Source organism: Lissotriton vulgaris, unplaced genomic scaffold (assembly GCF_964263255.1).
Source record: "Lissotriton vulgaris unplaced genomic scaffold, aLisVul1.2 SCAFFOLD_453, whole genome shotgun sequence".
Classification (NCBI taxonomy): domain Eukaryota; kingdom Metazoa; phylum Chordata; class Amphibia; order Caudata; family Salamandridae; genus Lissotriton; species Lissotriton vulgaris.
Window position 1 is genome coordinate 284,455 of NW_028254176.1, and position 15,663 is coordinate 300,117.

A 15,663-nucleotide genomic window follows, 5' to 3' on the forward strand; every position below is an offset into this window, starting at 1 on the left:
ATGCGACAGCCCCGCTGCAGCAGCTGGCGTGTTGCGGCGAATCCGCTCTGTATGGGGAGGAAGGCCACTTGTATGGATTCCGGTGTGTAGGTTCCGTAGGAAGTTTGTTCTCGCAAAGGCATGATGCGACGATCTCGTAGGGGTTGCGACGATCTCCGGGGCGACGATGCGCGGTCCAGCGGTGTGAAGTCCTTTTGTTCCTGGGACTTCAGAACAGGGAGCCAGCTCTTCTCAGGCCCTTGGAGATTCCTTCAAGACAGGGGACACAGCACAACAGCAAAGTCCTTCACCTCTCCTTGGCAGCAAAGCAACAGGTCAGTCCAGCAGAGCAACAGCAGGACAGTCTTCCTTCTTCAGTTTCAGCTTTCTCCTTGGCAGAGGTTCCTTCTTGATTCCAGGATGATCTAATTTTCTGTTGTCAGGGGTCCTGTACTTATACCCCTAAAAGTCTTTGTTCTCTTTGTGCAAGTGGGCCCTGAGCCCGGTCTGAACCAGTTCTGGGTGTCTCATGAGCACTTTGTTTTCCTGGCTGCTCCTTTCTTTTCAGAGTCAGGGGCAGGGTCGTCAGCCTCCCAGCAGGAGGTGGAGCCAGCATTGTGGAAGACAGGCACAGCCCTATTCAGGCCCAGGTGCTAACTCCTCCCACCACTCCAGTTACAAATGCAGTCATTCAGCCTAGGGCTGACTCAGCCAGCCTCCTGGGGAATCCCCAGCCCGTCACTCTCAAACCAGACAGTCAATACACAAACAGGCCAAGGCACACAGAAGGGTCAGACAAGAGAACAGCAACTTTCTAAAAGTGCTGTTCTCAAACACAGGATTTAAAAACAACCTTTCCTAAAAGATGTGTTATTACATTCTGAGTTCAGGGATACTAGATACTTATGTCCTATCTTGTTCCTATGAGAAGAAATTCTGGAAGCCACTGTAGCCAGCATCCCCCATGTTAACCTATAGAGCAAGATAGCCTTACAATAGTGAAAAACGAAAATGGCTGTAATTCACTACCAGAGCATCTCACCTGCAACAGTACATGCTCTACCTTTCACATACACTGCACCCTGTCCAGGGGGTACCTTGGGCCTTCCATAGGGGTGACTGAGGTGCACAAAAAGGGCAGGGTTAGGCCTGGTCAGTGGGGACACTGACCAGGAGGACATGGCAGTTTCTAAACTGCCCATAGGCACTGCAGTGGCAGGCCTGAGACACCATTTTAGAGCTACTCCTGTGGGTGGCACAATCAGTGCTGCAGGCCCACTAGTAGCATTTGTCATCACCAGCCCTGGCACACCCAGTGCACTTTACTAGGGACTTCATGGCGATACAAATATGCCAAACATGTATATCCAATCAGAATAGCAATTTACATAGGGAGCACTTACACTCTGGCACTGATCAGCAGTGGCAGAGTGTCCAAAGCATCTAAACCAGCAAAAACGAAATCCAGCACAGCATCAAAAAATACAGGAGGTAGAGGCAAAAAGATAGGGGAAAACCACGCCGAAGATGCCAGGTCTAACAGTGAACCAGAGGATGTCATGAACCCATGCTGTGACCACGATTGCCTAAAGTTATGCATGACTCCAAAGCCATACCAACTATCAGTCTAAATTGCAACTCTGAGTCTCTCTGAAATATTGCAAGCTCTTCTTAAAACAACAAACTCAGCGACTTTGCTGTCATATTGCAATCATAATGCTTCCCCAACACCCCTTGCAATCATAATGCTTCCGCAACACCTCCAACTTTACAAACCGCAATTCAGATTTCCTTCATTATCTCTCAAGCAGGATCCATCAACAAACACATGATCGGATTCAGGCAACGGTTCGTCCAAATGATCGGGACGTGTCTTTGTATACAATTCAGTCACGTCCAAACAATCATGTTCAATTTAATCAGTCACATTCTCATTTCCAGGCAATGGCATCAAAGTAGCCGGGTTTAAAATTATGCATTTTTTAAGCGTCACATTTTCTGTACCAAGCAGAATCTGTTTATACTCAGTCAAACGACTATCAGATACTGTGTACAAGTACGTGTTACCAGTAACACCACTGAATGAGGTACAAATACAGTTCATGGATGTCCCATAACTATACTTTCACACTGCTCAAGGCTCACTCATGCAGATGCAACCGCTTTCAGTCATCAAGGTAAAGTAGTCATAACGGGGTCAAAAATTTCTGAAAAGTACGCAATCTGTCTGTGATTGCTGCCATGCATCTACATCAGCACTGAAAGAGCGCAGCTTTCTCTTTCACTACCAAACAACACAAAGCATTTATTGTAATCAGGCATTCCCAGTGCTGGTGCCCTGCAATGGCTTTCTTGCAGCACTGCGAAGGCTGTCCTACAATTGTCATCCCAAAATACCGGAACAGACACGTCTTTGTGTGTCAACCTCTGAAGAGGTTTTTCTGTCAAAGAACATTTGGAATCCACTGCCTACAGTAGCCCATCATTCCTGAGAACATGCAGACTTCCTTTTGGGGTGTTGGGGATTCATGTTAAGAATAGCTGAGATTTTTTCCTGTGACATTTTCCTCTCTCTTTTCTAAATTTGATGTCCTAAGTACAGGACATCTCCTTTGCAAAACTGTAACTTAGTTGGGGATACTTTATGTCCATTCTCTGGTAAGTGATTCAGCAGTGCTATAGTACCTATTCTGCAAGCTTATTTCATATTTAACGCCACCAGTAGTACATCAATGTACTGAATGATTTAGCATCTCCAGAGATTTGCGATTCTTTTTAAGTATCTGGTTAAAAATTGAGATGCCCTTCATATACCCTGTGGGACTCGACACCATGCAAAAACACGGCTCCCAAAACAGAAAGCAAAAAGGTATTGGCTATCCTCATGCAACGGTATTAAGATAAAGGTCTGACATAAATTGATAACAGAAACTCATTCCGCTTCACTTGGAATTTGAAACAATCTCACAGCTGGATTCTGTACCACAGACTACATGGAACAACAATTGACTTTACCCTGCATAAATCCTGCACAATACGAACCTTGCCATTCTGCTTCTGTAAGTCCATAATGGGAGAGTTACGTGGATTTCCTATTATCTCCTTTAAGGTCCCTTGTTCAATCATTGAGCCGATCACAGGAGTCATTCCGCAATAGTATCTGGAGTCAAATTGTATTGTGGGATTTTCGGAAATTCTGCATTTGGTTTAAAAGTGATTCGGACTGGTTCAACACCCTTGATTAGTCCCATATCTTTACCTGTAAAGTCTGAGACTTTAGGTAACACATTGTCTCTCAACTCAATGGGCAAATCAACACTCGTCAGGAGAGTATACATTCCCATATCAGATTTCCGTTGGGGGCAAGTTTAAAAACAACGGCCTCATTATTTGTGTGAAACTCGATACACCTTGGTGTGCAGTAAATTTAACAATTTAACTCATACAATAAGTCACGTCCAAGTAGATTCACTGTACTTGTATCACACACAACAAATCGTTGTTGATCCTCAAAGGACCCTATTTTATCTGCGTCAGGTTCTGAAACTGCGCTACGCAACTTTTTGTTCATCACTCCAAAAATTTGGATACTTTCTCCAGAGAGAGATAGGTTATGAACCTCTGCGGTTCTCAAAGTAGAGCGAGTAGCACCAGTGTCGAAAAGGAATGAGACATGATTCCCATCCACTTCTCCATCCACACAGAGACCACTCTGGTCTTCCTTTTGGATGCGCTAATTACGCAATCCTCCTCCCCTCTCAGGCACCGACAGACTGCCGGGTCCTGGTGAAAATCGCAGAATCAAATACTGTTGCACTACATTCTAGTTCTGGAAAAGGTTTCAGTTCAAGTGCTGATTCTGGTTTACATTGACCTTTGCATCTGATCATTCTGTTGAGGCATCAGAGCTTGTGGCATTTGCGTTGAATGAGATACATTTGAATTTATTGCATTCTCTGACCTTGTGCCTGCTGAGTCTGTACCACCTTATTTGCTTGGAACTGTGCATATTCTGCGTCTGATTCCCTACATTATTCATAATTGACTTACACTTGCGTTTCGAATGTCCACATTTTCCCCAAGCATGACATGGATTCATTTTCTTCAAAAATGGCACACCAACAAGAGTTCTTGAATCTACTGGATTTCCACAAAATCTACCTTTACAGTTGCTGTAAACCATTTACACCCTGCATCATCGGAGCTTGATTATATACTCCCTGTAACTCAAAACTCATCTTATTCTAACCTTTTTTGATCGCTCCTATCTGGGCAACCACCAATTTCTCCTTAAGCTTCTTGTGCTGCATTTCAGTCTCATCCCCACAATATTTAGCATTACTCAAAATCTCATCTAATGCTTTGCTTTGCCAAAAAACCAATTCTGTCGAATCATAGAAGAAATCTCAGGTCTCAAACCAAGCACAAATCTGTAAACAATATGTCCCATATCTTTATTAGCAATATTATCCAATCCATTATATTGTTTGAAAGCCTGTACACAACTCTCATAATAGGCATGTGCTGTTTCTTTTAGTTCCTGGGTTGTTCTGTAACTCTGTACCCAATCAATCTCTTTAGGGGAAATCTTAGTCTTCTGGTGACTTATTACCTGCTGGTATTCCTTCAATTCAAAAAGGATTTCAATGTTGTTCCTCTCTAAAAACCGTAGCTGTTTGGAGAAGCCAAGGGGCTGGATCTCACTATTTCCTAGAGAGGATAGTAGTGGTGATCCATTTGTTGGATAATAATGCCCTCACACACCCTTTCAGGTGTCATGCTTCCTCATCTGGGCTGCTCCTTGTTGGGGAGGCGGTGCAATCCCCAAAGGGCTCCCTGAGAAGGGGTTCTTTGTCGGAGATCGTCTATCCAACTGCCGTATGGTGAAGTGCGGGTATGGGGCCGTTATTGTGTAGATGCTGTGATGTGATATAAAATAAAATAGGACTGGGAGTACCTAGAACTGACAAACTTTATTCTGGGGGTCTCCTGTCCTAATTAAAAGCAATATAACATGGCACTATCATGATCACTTTGCATGCCTATGTGCTCTTGTTAAAGTCTGTCGGTCAACATGTTTCTCGCTAATGGTCCATTAATCCTGCGATTCTTCAGGACCTAGAAATTAAAGCTATCTACAAGAATTTAAAGGGTAAACACAGTTTAAGTAAATCAGGGATAACACTTTCACCCCAAGTCTTCTTTAACCTGACTGGATCTACCTGTGGGGGAGAAAAGGCATTTAAGGGGAAAAGAATCCGTTGTTACAGTTTGTTCACCAACACCAACAACGTTCCATGGTGACTCCAAAGCATGCTACTTATTTTCTAGTGTGGCCGCCCACTGGCGGGGAAAAATATATAAACAAGGCTTAACGTTTAAAAACAGGTGATCTTCCACAGTGAACTAAGGTGAAGGTTGTCCCTGTGGAAAAAACAGGACAGAAAAAACAGTTTGTTTGAAAGAGGACTCACTGGAGAAGGTGCTTCTGTTCTAGGATCCCTTACTGGTTCTGTCAGTAACTATATATTAGGCCCATAAATCTCCTGGAACCACAATGTCAAACTGAGTATTCAAAACAATCCACAAAACCTTAGAAATCTTCACAAATCTTTTTATCTGTCTTTACCATTCCACTGGATTTTCTCTCAATTTCGGTAAATCATTTGTAAATGTCAAAATATAGGTATTGTCCATGGCACATGGACATAACCTCCACCAGGTACTTCTCTCCTCTGGAGCATCTGTATTTCTGCTACACTTCCATTCAAGACATCAGGTGATGACTGCACCCTGCAAACACAACAACATGATGGGCAGAATGTTGAAACATTTCAGCCACTCACCCCAGTCACAGATCTTGGTTTAATTCATCATCCTTTTGCTCACTATGCCTCTGACTACACAGTGAAAGGATCTTGTACCTGGCTTGGCAGTTCGGCTGGACTGTTCCCATGAGGAGAAGGGTTAAGACTGATTTGTATATGGCTGCCTCCAAACTGGGGTGGCGTGGTGAACAACAATGGATTAAATCTGGATCTTTATGACTGGGGTTGGATGTTTGCATTATTTAGCATTCCATCCATCATTTGTTCCTTTTGCTTTTGATGACTGCACCCTAACTCTTTTTACCTCCTTTTTTAACCATCTACCTTTCTATTTCTCTATCTTATCCCATTCCTCAATTAATGTCATCAGTTCTTTAATTTGCAATTTCATTCCATGAGCCCTGAAATTCACAATATCTTTGTCACTAAAGTCTAATGTGTATAGCCTTTATAAAACCTTTGATATTTAATATCTGTTTAATTTTTTGAGCCAGTTCAGTCAATTTTTCATGTGTAAATCTTTCTAGTTGAGTAATACCTTTACAGAGAAACAGTAATTCCTCCTCCTGGTATGCAGCTAGTCATAAATGGCTAATTGTTCCCAAAATCACTTCTTCGGACTCCTTTTTTAGCCTAATCACATCAATCTGCTTTTTTTTCGGAACTGAATTTTGAATCAAACTTGAGCTTGGAACTGCAATCAAAGCTGGATCTGAAAAAGAAACTGGACTTGTACTGGAACTGGATCTAAATTTGGGACTGGAACTGAAACTGAAGCGTTTTCAGAATTCTGGTTATTAGTCAGAGCACTATATCCTTTAAGCTATTCTTCAAATTCTTGAGGAGTAAATCCTGATTGCTCTCATGGATTATTTGAATTAAATCCCCCATTGCTAAACTTTTCATTTGTTTCAGGTTGCATATTTAATGCAGATGTATCTAGAACTGCATTTCCCATGTGCACGATCATGTCAGAAGCATCGTAAGTTATTTCAGGAGGTCCACTCGGTGTGGGTCAATGAAAAGATGGACACCCCTTCAACATTCTGCTTGTTGGGTCAAAGTGAGCCTGATTTGGAATTTAACCTACATTTCTAGCATCTGTAGCAATATTGTTTTGAATCAGAAACAAGGGCATCTGAAGTAGTTATCTGATTGACAATTCTAATGAATTACAGTGTGCTGTATTTATTCCAGTAGGTGGAGCAAAATTGTGTACATTATTTATATGGAACCCTGATTTGTACATAGGTACAACAGGCCCAATGGTAACGATAACAGTTAAAGCGTCTGGATCATTCGAATCAATCGGAGTCATTGGAGATGTTATTTCTGTCCTTCCTTTTACAGGAGTAACAAGTGTATGCTCTTTGGGTATGTCATGTATTAAAGGTGCACTCAGAACCTCAGCCGCTGTATCAGTGTTTGTCAAACCCTCACTCCGAATTTCATTGTAAGGTGGTAAACAATTCAACAATAAATCAGTTAAACGTTTGTCATCAATGTCACTCTCTTCTCCTTCCTTCCCTGTTTCATTATTTTCTGTCTCTGTATGTTTCTTTTTTTCTTTCCCTTGTCGTCTCCTTCGACTTCTAACACAGAATATAATATTTTGACATGAACAATATCTGCTCTCCACCTTTTCTGTTACGCATCCCACCTAGTTTCTGCATAATGATCTATAGTTCTCCTTGTATCTTCCTTGATACTTCTCTTTCTTTCTGATGAGCCATGTATTGCCATGTATTTATTTCTTCAATTACTGTTGGTCTGGGAGGTGATTTCATATCATACATTCTCCTTCTTAAGTTTTCAATAATTCTTAATTGAATGTCCCATAACAAGGAAACTGTAAATCCTCTTCTCCCTCTGTATGTTTTTGCCAAACTTCAAGCCACAAACATGTATGTAATCCTTTTCCCACATTGATAGTGTATCCTGGCATACCCTCAAGTGGATCTTCTACCTTTGTTCTAACAGATATAGTCACATTTTTCTTTTCCAATTTCTGTAATACCTTAAAATGTGTTATTTGATTTCAAAATGTGCATTCACAAATTTCTTCCGTAAAAACGAGGACATTCATTTCTCCCACAATTCAGTTGTTCAGCTATCTCAAACAATAACAGCGCAACTCTTATGACGAAGTCATCCAATCCCAGTGCAACTTTACGCCAACCTACCAATCACAGTGCGACACACTGTGACGTCAATCTCCCTCTCTGCAGCAGCTCACCTTCCTTCCCAATTTTCTTCGGCGCATTTTCTCTAAGCAGAATCACAATACAAGGCAAGCAAAAAGTAAAACTGTCTGCTCCTTTAAAAGAAATACACTCAAACCTAGAAAATACTCACCCCTTCCCCGTCATAATACATGACTCCCAGACAAGATATTCCACATATAGGCTCATGTAATGATACCCCCGTAGCAATCCACCCCCGCCCCCTCATAGCGCTACCAGCTCCCCATCCTGCTTTCTTAAAAAGTCAAGTTTTCCATACCTGTGCCCCCCAAGGTGCGGCGCGCGGCCCCCTCAGATCCAGATGGGCGCTTGTTCCTGGATCACGGATCCGAGCAGATCTGCCACTGCTGATGAGGACAGCTCGAAAGGACAGGAGTGCGGGGTCCTCGGAACACAGGGGGGTGAGGGTCTCTGTGCGAGCCTCCTCTCTTTCTTCAGTCTCACTCCTCCCTTGCGCACCACCAACACATAGTACCCTGTGATGACGGCATGTTGGGCAGGAGCTGTTCAGCAATCAGCCCCACTCGGGTGTATGTTAGCCAGGCAGCGACGTCCAGGCACTCGTTGGTGCAGAGCAGCGGTGACGTCACTTCCTGCTGCAATGGCGGGAGGCTGGAAGCCCTCCCTGCAGCAAAACTTGCACTATTCAGAGCCTCGAACAATCCGCCCTCTCAGGCGCCGCGCGCGGCACGCTGACCAGTGCAAGCGCGCTGACGCGGGACGTCCTGTCCGTCAGCTGCACCCCTGGCGTGGCTGGGGTCTATTTTAGCATGACCACAGCAGCATTCGGGAACGGAGATTTCATCGAAATGCGCGGATTTCACCCCTTGTGCTCGGGTTATTCATCCGCAACCACTTCTGAAGCTCATGGTTTTGCTTCGACGTGTAATAAGAAATCTTCTCATAATATACGCAAATGCGCAGCGGGCCACGTGGGCGATGCAAAACCTCCTGTGGGAGTAGCATATATCTGTCTACCGTCCGTACCTGACTTGCTGCTTCGGAGAAATAACTCTGCTCGCCACTGTACCGGCCCCTGAGATACTGGCCTGTTTCATTACTTTCTCTGCAAAACTGTTCGCAATCCTACGGCCATGCAGGTTTCCCAAAACACCCTAGCTTTTGCTATGGAGCCACGTCATTGGCTACATATTCGTAGAGTTACACTGAAAAAGGAAACTTTTGGGCTGGGTGAATCTTTCGAAAGTGAGGAACAACAGAAAGAGTAAATAAAAAATAAAAAACAAGCGCTGGCAGTGACGTCGTTATTTTCTCTTTGCCTGCCGTCCCACGTGGACAGACTCGGCCTGACTTCCTGCTGACGTAAAAGGTTCCTTATCTGTTGGCCCCAGAAAGAAGATAAGAAAGCTTTTACACCAGCAGGAAGTTAAGTAAGCCAGCCTGAAACAGACGGGGCTTACAGAGAAAGAAGAACGTCACTAGGACCTCTTCTCCAATAGCTGGCCACCGTTTAGGAAGCCAGCCAATGGAAAAGAGGGGTGGGGCTTAACCACACTAGTGAAAATCCCTCTACGTCATTAAGTCTCGCCAGCTTGACTGCGCATGTGCACAGTCTTTTGCAGGCTGAGACCTAAAAATCACAAAATATGTAAAGCCACTGCATCCTTGGGGGCTTCCTACTCATGGTAATAATTATGCCACCTAGCAAATCATTTTTTAACAGGAAAATGTGCTCTCTGAATCTATTGGCCCTCTGATAATCTGTTTCTAAATGTCGTTTGTGCAGGACTGTATCCCATTTTTATTTTATTCCTGCATTTAACACTAATATATTAATGGAAGCAATTTGTAAACATTTGGTATCTCAAAATTAATCTAGTAGGATCAGAAGGTTTCTATAACGGAAAGCCCGAACTAACAAAGTCCTTGGTCATAACTGTAGAAGCAGCCCTATCTTTCAGCCTACCGTGACTACTCTGGCAATAAATTCAAAGAAAGGTTTTAAGAATCTGAGTTGGCAGTATACTTCCAATCTATTAGAAAGAGAGGTGTTCCGATAGGTTTGGCACCTTTCAATCCCCCTTTGACTCATTTTCTTATTTATTTACTGGCCTTGCCATAACAATTCTTGTCATGCAGGTAAAACAGTGGTTAGGTGGCAACCCTGTGTTCAATACAGCCGTCACTTGGGTCTAAAACATTTTATAGCCATGCAAATAGAACGGCGCTGGTAATCACCGGGAATTTATGAGAATATTTTGGACAGCAAGAGTACGTGTAGCAATTCCACGTTGGGGGGGGGGGGTGATTGGGTTGAGAAAGGTGTGTGTGTATGCAATAAGCTAAATTATTTCTATTTATTTAAATAGTTTTTTTAGAGAGCCGCATTGCAAACAAAACAGTACAGTCTGAAAGAAAACATTATTATGGTCCTAATACATTATAATATTGCGTTCGGCAAAGGCAATTTTTAAGATCTAGTCATGAACTATATGTAACATAAAGAGAGCAGTGACTGCAAAATAAATTCTTATTTTTTGTGATAGAGTAATACAGATTTTGGCATATGAGCAAGTATGTTTCAAGTACAGGACAAGTGACGGACATGGAAGACAAGCATTTACAATGCAATGGTCTCATCTTTGTTAAAGTTAGAGCTCTTGGCATTGCTCATTACATTATTTTTGTTTTTAAAACATATAAATAAATGGCATTGTCATTTACAATGCCAATAGCTTAATCTCTCGCAAATGCGAGACCTATTGCATTTGCACGCGCACACACACACACAGCCACACACCCACCCACACACAGAGCCACATGCACCCACACAGACAGTCACACGCACCCACACAGACAGTCACACGCATCCACACAGAGTCACACACACACAGACAGAGCAACACACACAGCCACACACACCCACACACATTCACACAGACAGTCACTCACCCACACACAGAGCCACACACTCACACACACACACAGAGTCACACACACACAAAGCCACACACACACACAGAGCCACACACACACAGAGCCACACACCCTCACCCTGGGGAGTCTCCTTATTTACAAATGGGTTATTGGAGGCCCCCACCAACTCCCAGAGCTCACCCGTTGCTTCCCTCAGTCTAGGTCAGCCACACGCCCATCTCTGCCCAGTAACGCCCCAGGGAACAGAGGCAAGAAAAAACGATCACAAGCAGGGAACAGAAGAGGCAAGAAAAAAAGGATTGCAAGCAGGGAACAGAAGAGGCGAGAAAAACGATCACAAGCAGGGAACAGAAGAGGCAAGAAAAAAACGATCACAAGCAGGGAACAGAAGAGGCAAGAAAAAACAATCACAAGCAGGGAACAGAGGCAAGAAAATCGAGCACTAACCCTCAAAGTAAGTTTACAGTAATGGTATCCAGGCTCTGATAATTCTTTCATGCATTTTCTAGATGTCAATAATTGTGAAAGGTGTTTGAGCAAGTGAATTCCCCTGCATCAATCACTGAATTTCTGCTCAGGACGCCTCTAAAAGTCACCGACTCCCACCCTGAGCATTAAAACATCAGAGATGCATTAGATTTGCAGGAGCTTTCGACAAACTTCTATAGTAGATCTCCAGCTTCTCTGTTCACACTCACTCATTCTAGGGCTCCGTCCATGCTCTGTAAACGTAGATTCATCCCAGACAACCAACAACTGGTATATCCACAAACATTGAAGTAGGAGTACAATTTTGCAATAAAAACACAATAAGTCACTTTGGGTACTTACATAAACGTTATTAGAGAATACCATCTGTGTTAATTATATTGATGCTGACTAGTTTAATACGCCACTCATGAACACTTGCAAACGGGTGCAAAACCATCCATTGAGGAGAGGAGGGGGACATTGGCAAGTTGTGAGAGGAACCTGGAACCAGCAGGGAGCTCTCCGGGGAACTCTGCAACGAACTCTTGAGTGAACTCAACAGGGAAATCAGCAGGGAGCTCAGAATCGAACCCTAGGGGCGAGTAGAAAAAAAGAAGGCAATGTTTACGCGAGAACAGGTGGAGCTATTAATTTCAGAAAGTGACAAGGCATGAAAATTACCTTTTCGCCACTCCCAAGCTTCCTCCAGTAAAGAAAGGCACCCGTTACAAGATAATTGCAGTGGTACTAACACACAGAGCTGTACATGAGTGTAAAAAAAATCTGACATGATTACAAACGGCGAACAAAGGAGAAGTTAACACACAATCGGTGGGCGACAATTTTAACAGGGGTGGACTTGAATTACATATGCCCCCGGCTGACACCAGGAGCAGTCGCAGCAGTGATTGGGCTCTGCTTGCTGGTAACATGAAATACCCGATGCCGCCTACCTGGAAGACGCCGCAGCTCAGGGAACGCTACGTCACACAGCAATACAGCTGAATAAACAACGATATGCCTATTGTATGTTATTTTCCAAACAACGTACATTGAAAGTGAATATACTCTGCATTTATTAGGTACAAATATTCACATATTAAGGGAAGTGGCTCTACTCGAAAGTAAGATTTCACACACTCAAATCCCAGCATGAAGTGCATTGCCTAAAAATTGTATACTGGCTGCACAACTCAGAAGTTACATATGACATGTTTCGCGGTATAGCAAGCTATTAAAATAAAATGCACCCACATTATAATACACGAACCGGTGCAATAGAGAAATGAACACTTTGTGTAAAATGCAGACTGTGAGTGGATCCGTGTTAGAAATGGGATCCCTGGCTGGCCAGGGCTTGCGCCAAAGTCAGTCAGAGACCACCACTCCTAAGTCAGGGCAAGGGAGTTACACGCCAAGATAACCCCAGCTCGCCCTCTAGGTAACGTGGCGCGAGCAGCAAGGCTAAACTTGGAGGCGATATGAGTTAAGTATTTGCGCACGCACCCCAGCAACAACACCCAAGGCCCACCACAAAGGAAACTCCACACAAGGTTATGTAAAAATAGCCTTTGTATTACACCAAAACACATTAGATAAAAACACACACTTTACAAAGTGCCAGGGGCACGGGCAGAATTTACAGGGGATATTTACAAGACAGGGCCACCTGGACCACTGTCAGGAATCAGCACTTTTAGAAGTAACACTTTTAGAACATAGCACATAGAATGTAACTGTAGCACAAAAATAACACATAACCAATCACTACTGGTACCAGGTGAGCACCACCTATGCAACCCTCACTACCTTAGGAGATTACACTAGGGACCTGGGCCTCACTAGTACCACCTGTACTAGCAAGAAGGAAACCACCTAAGTATCGCTATACCTGTAGGGGTGTAAGAACATAACACATGATGCAATGCATAACATTCATTCAGAGGTGTAAGGAGGGAAAACACATGATGCATCGCAATACATTCAGAGGTGCAGAAAATGAACAATTGCGCCAAAACTCACGTAAGTCACCACCTGTGACTGTCCCTAGGCCCTCTGGCCTTGTTGGGGCTAGGACGCCCTGTGTCCCAATGTCAGGGGGCCTAAACGTGGCAGTTGCCCACAAAGTGCTGGGCAATTGGTGCAGGGAAAGTTAGGGCAACGTTGGAGCCTCTCTGCTCAAGAACCACCACTGTGGCACTGCGGAGCCTCTCAGGGCTCTGTAAGAAAATGCAGCGCCTTTCTATGGGAGTCCCCTCTCTGGGGACTCAAAGAGACAATGCCTGCCAAGAACCTCGCTGGGCTCTAAATCAACTGATGCCCCGGGGCACCTCGTGGCTCAAAGGGAATGCTCTTCGTGGGAGTCCCCCCTCTGGGGACTCGAAATAGATTGGGGCACCTAGAGCCTCTTCTGGGCTCTCAACAATGGCGCCTGAGCCCCTCGTGGGCTTCTTGACAAAGGTGCCCTCAGGTCGTTGGAGCGGCCCTCTGCCAACCGGGGCCGCTCAGAAACAAAAGGAAACTGCCCCTGGAATCGCGCTACTGAGAAGGGGGGGGGGGGCGGACACCGGCAATGTGTCCCGACGCCCCTCTCCCTTCACTGCCACTCACCGGGTTCTGGCGGCCGGCTGGAGAGCTCCCGCTCCTCGGGACTCTCCTCGGTCTCTGGTCGGTGGCGGCAGGACTCTCTCCCTCCTCTGGGGCTGGTGGAAGGCCCGGGGCTCTCCCTACACTTGGGGGCCCCGGGCAGGACGCTGTGGCTGCTTCCGGCTTCTCTCTCGAGGCAGGCGCGGGACTTCCTCTCTCCCCGCTGGCCCCGCCCACAATGTCACAGGCTGGATTGCCTGACTTCCTCCTCGGGCAACCAATGGCAGCGCGGAGATGCTGGGCAATGCCGGGTGGGCTCCGGCTCCAATTCAAAACCCCGAGCGAGGTGGGCACTCGCTCGGCAGAAAAACAGCGGCAATGTCCCGGGCAGGGTGGGCACCTGCCAGGGGACTCTAAAATCGGCACAAGCGGCGTGGGCAGCCGCAGAAGGAAAATGAAAGCGCTCCCAGCGCTTTAGCAGAAATTACAGCGTTTCCAGGCGCTAGGTGAAAAGTGAAGCGCTCCTAGCGCTATATGTCAAAATAAAGCGCTCCCAGCGCGGCAGGAGAAATCAAGCGCTTCCAGGCGCTTGGAAGCCCAGAAGTCCAGCAAAAAGGTCCTTAGGGCAGGCAGGGGGCAAGGCTGGGCCCAGAGCCAGCACACTGGGTCTCCAGGTATGGAGACTCTCCAAGTGGCGGTCCTCTGGCCCAGCGGCAGCAACAGCAGCCCCCTCAGGATCCTGGAACAAGAACAGTTTCTGTGGGGACACAGCCCCTTCTTATAATGTGAAATCCTTTGTTTCAAGGTGCAGGGTGGGGGGAAAACCAGTCGCAGCTGGTTTGGGAGTACCCTTGATGGCCCAACCACCCCTTTCTTTCACTGGCAGGGCTAGGGTCATCAGTCACACCACAGGGGGGCGGAGCCAGCATTGTGTGGGGAAAACCCAGCCCATCCAGGACACAGGTACACTCCTCCCACACATCACTCATGCTAATCTCCCACTCACCACCGGGCAGACCCATCCAGCCTTCCTGGAGCCAGGCTCACCAGCCTGCTCCAGCCAATCACACGACAGACATATTTTACATTAATATGCCAAGTCCTAGAAGTGGCACTTCTACATATGACACACTCATGCAACACACACCATTGCGAAGCATTCACTCTCACGAGTTCGCACATACCAAACTCGAGAAGGCACGCCTCACGCATCAGGAACTACCAGGGACACAGACATTCCCCATCCATTCCTATGGGAGGGCAGGCCAGCCATACTACACGCACGCACTTTCCCTCTGGGACCCAGGGAAAAGTGCGCAGAGACCCAAAAATCACTAACACAGGGTCACAAACAAGCAAAAAGTCTAGGGGTGAACCTGCCCTAAGGGCCAAGTCCAACAATCCGCGTCTAGGCGCTGGGAGAATTTGGAAGGGAGGTCTGGTGCTTACACTCCCCACTAGGCGTCGTAGGTAATGTAGAGCAGAGATCTGGCTGGAGAGCACCACAGAAAGCTTGGGGGACAGAACAATCCTGTCCAGACCTTCAGCTCGTTCCTATATCACTGTAAATAAACACCCCTTACTTTGCATCAATGCCCCTCAGTAGCAGGCATGCCCCAGAATGGCAGAGGCGAGAGCCCACGCAAGGCACCCTCAAG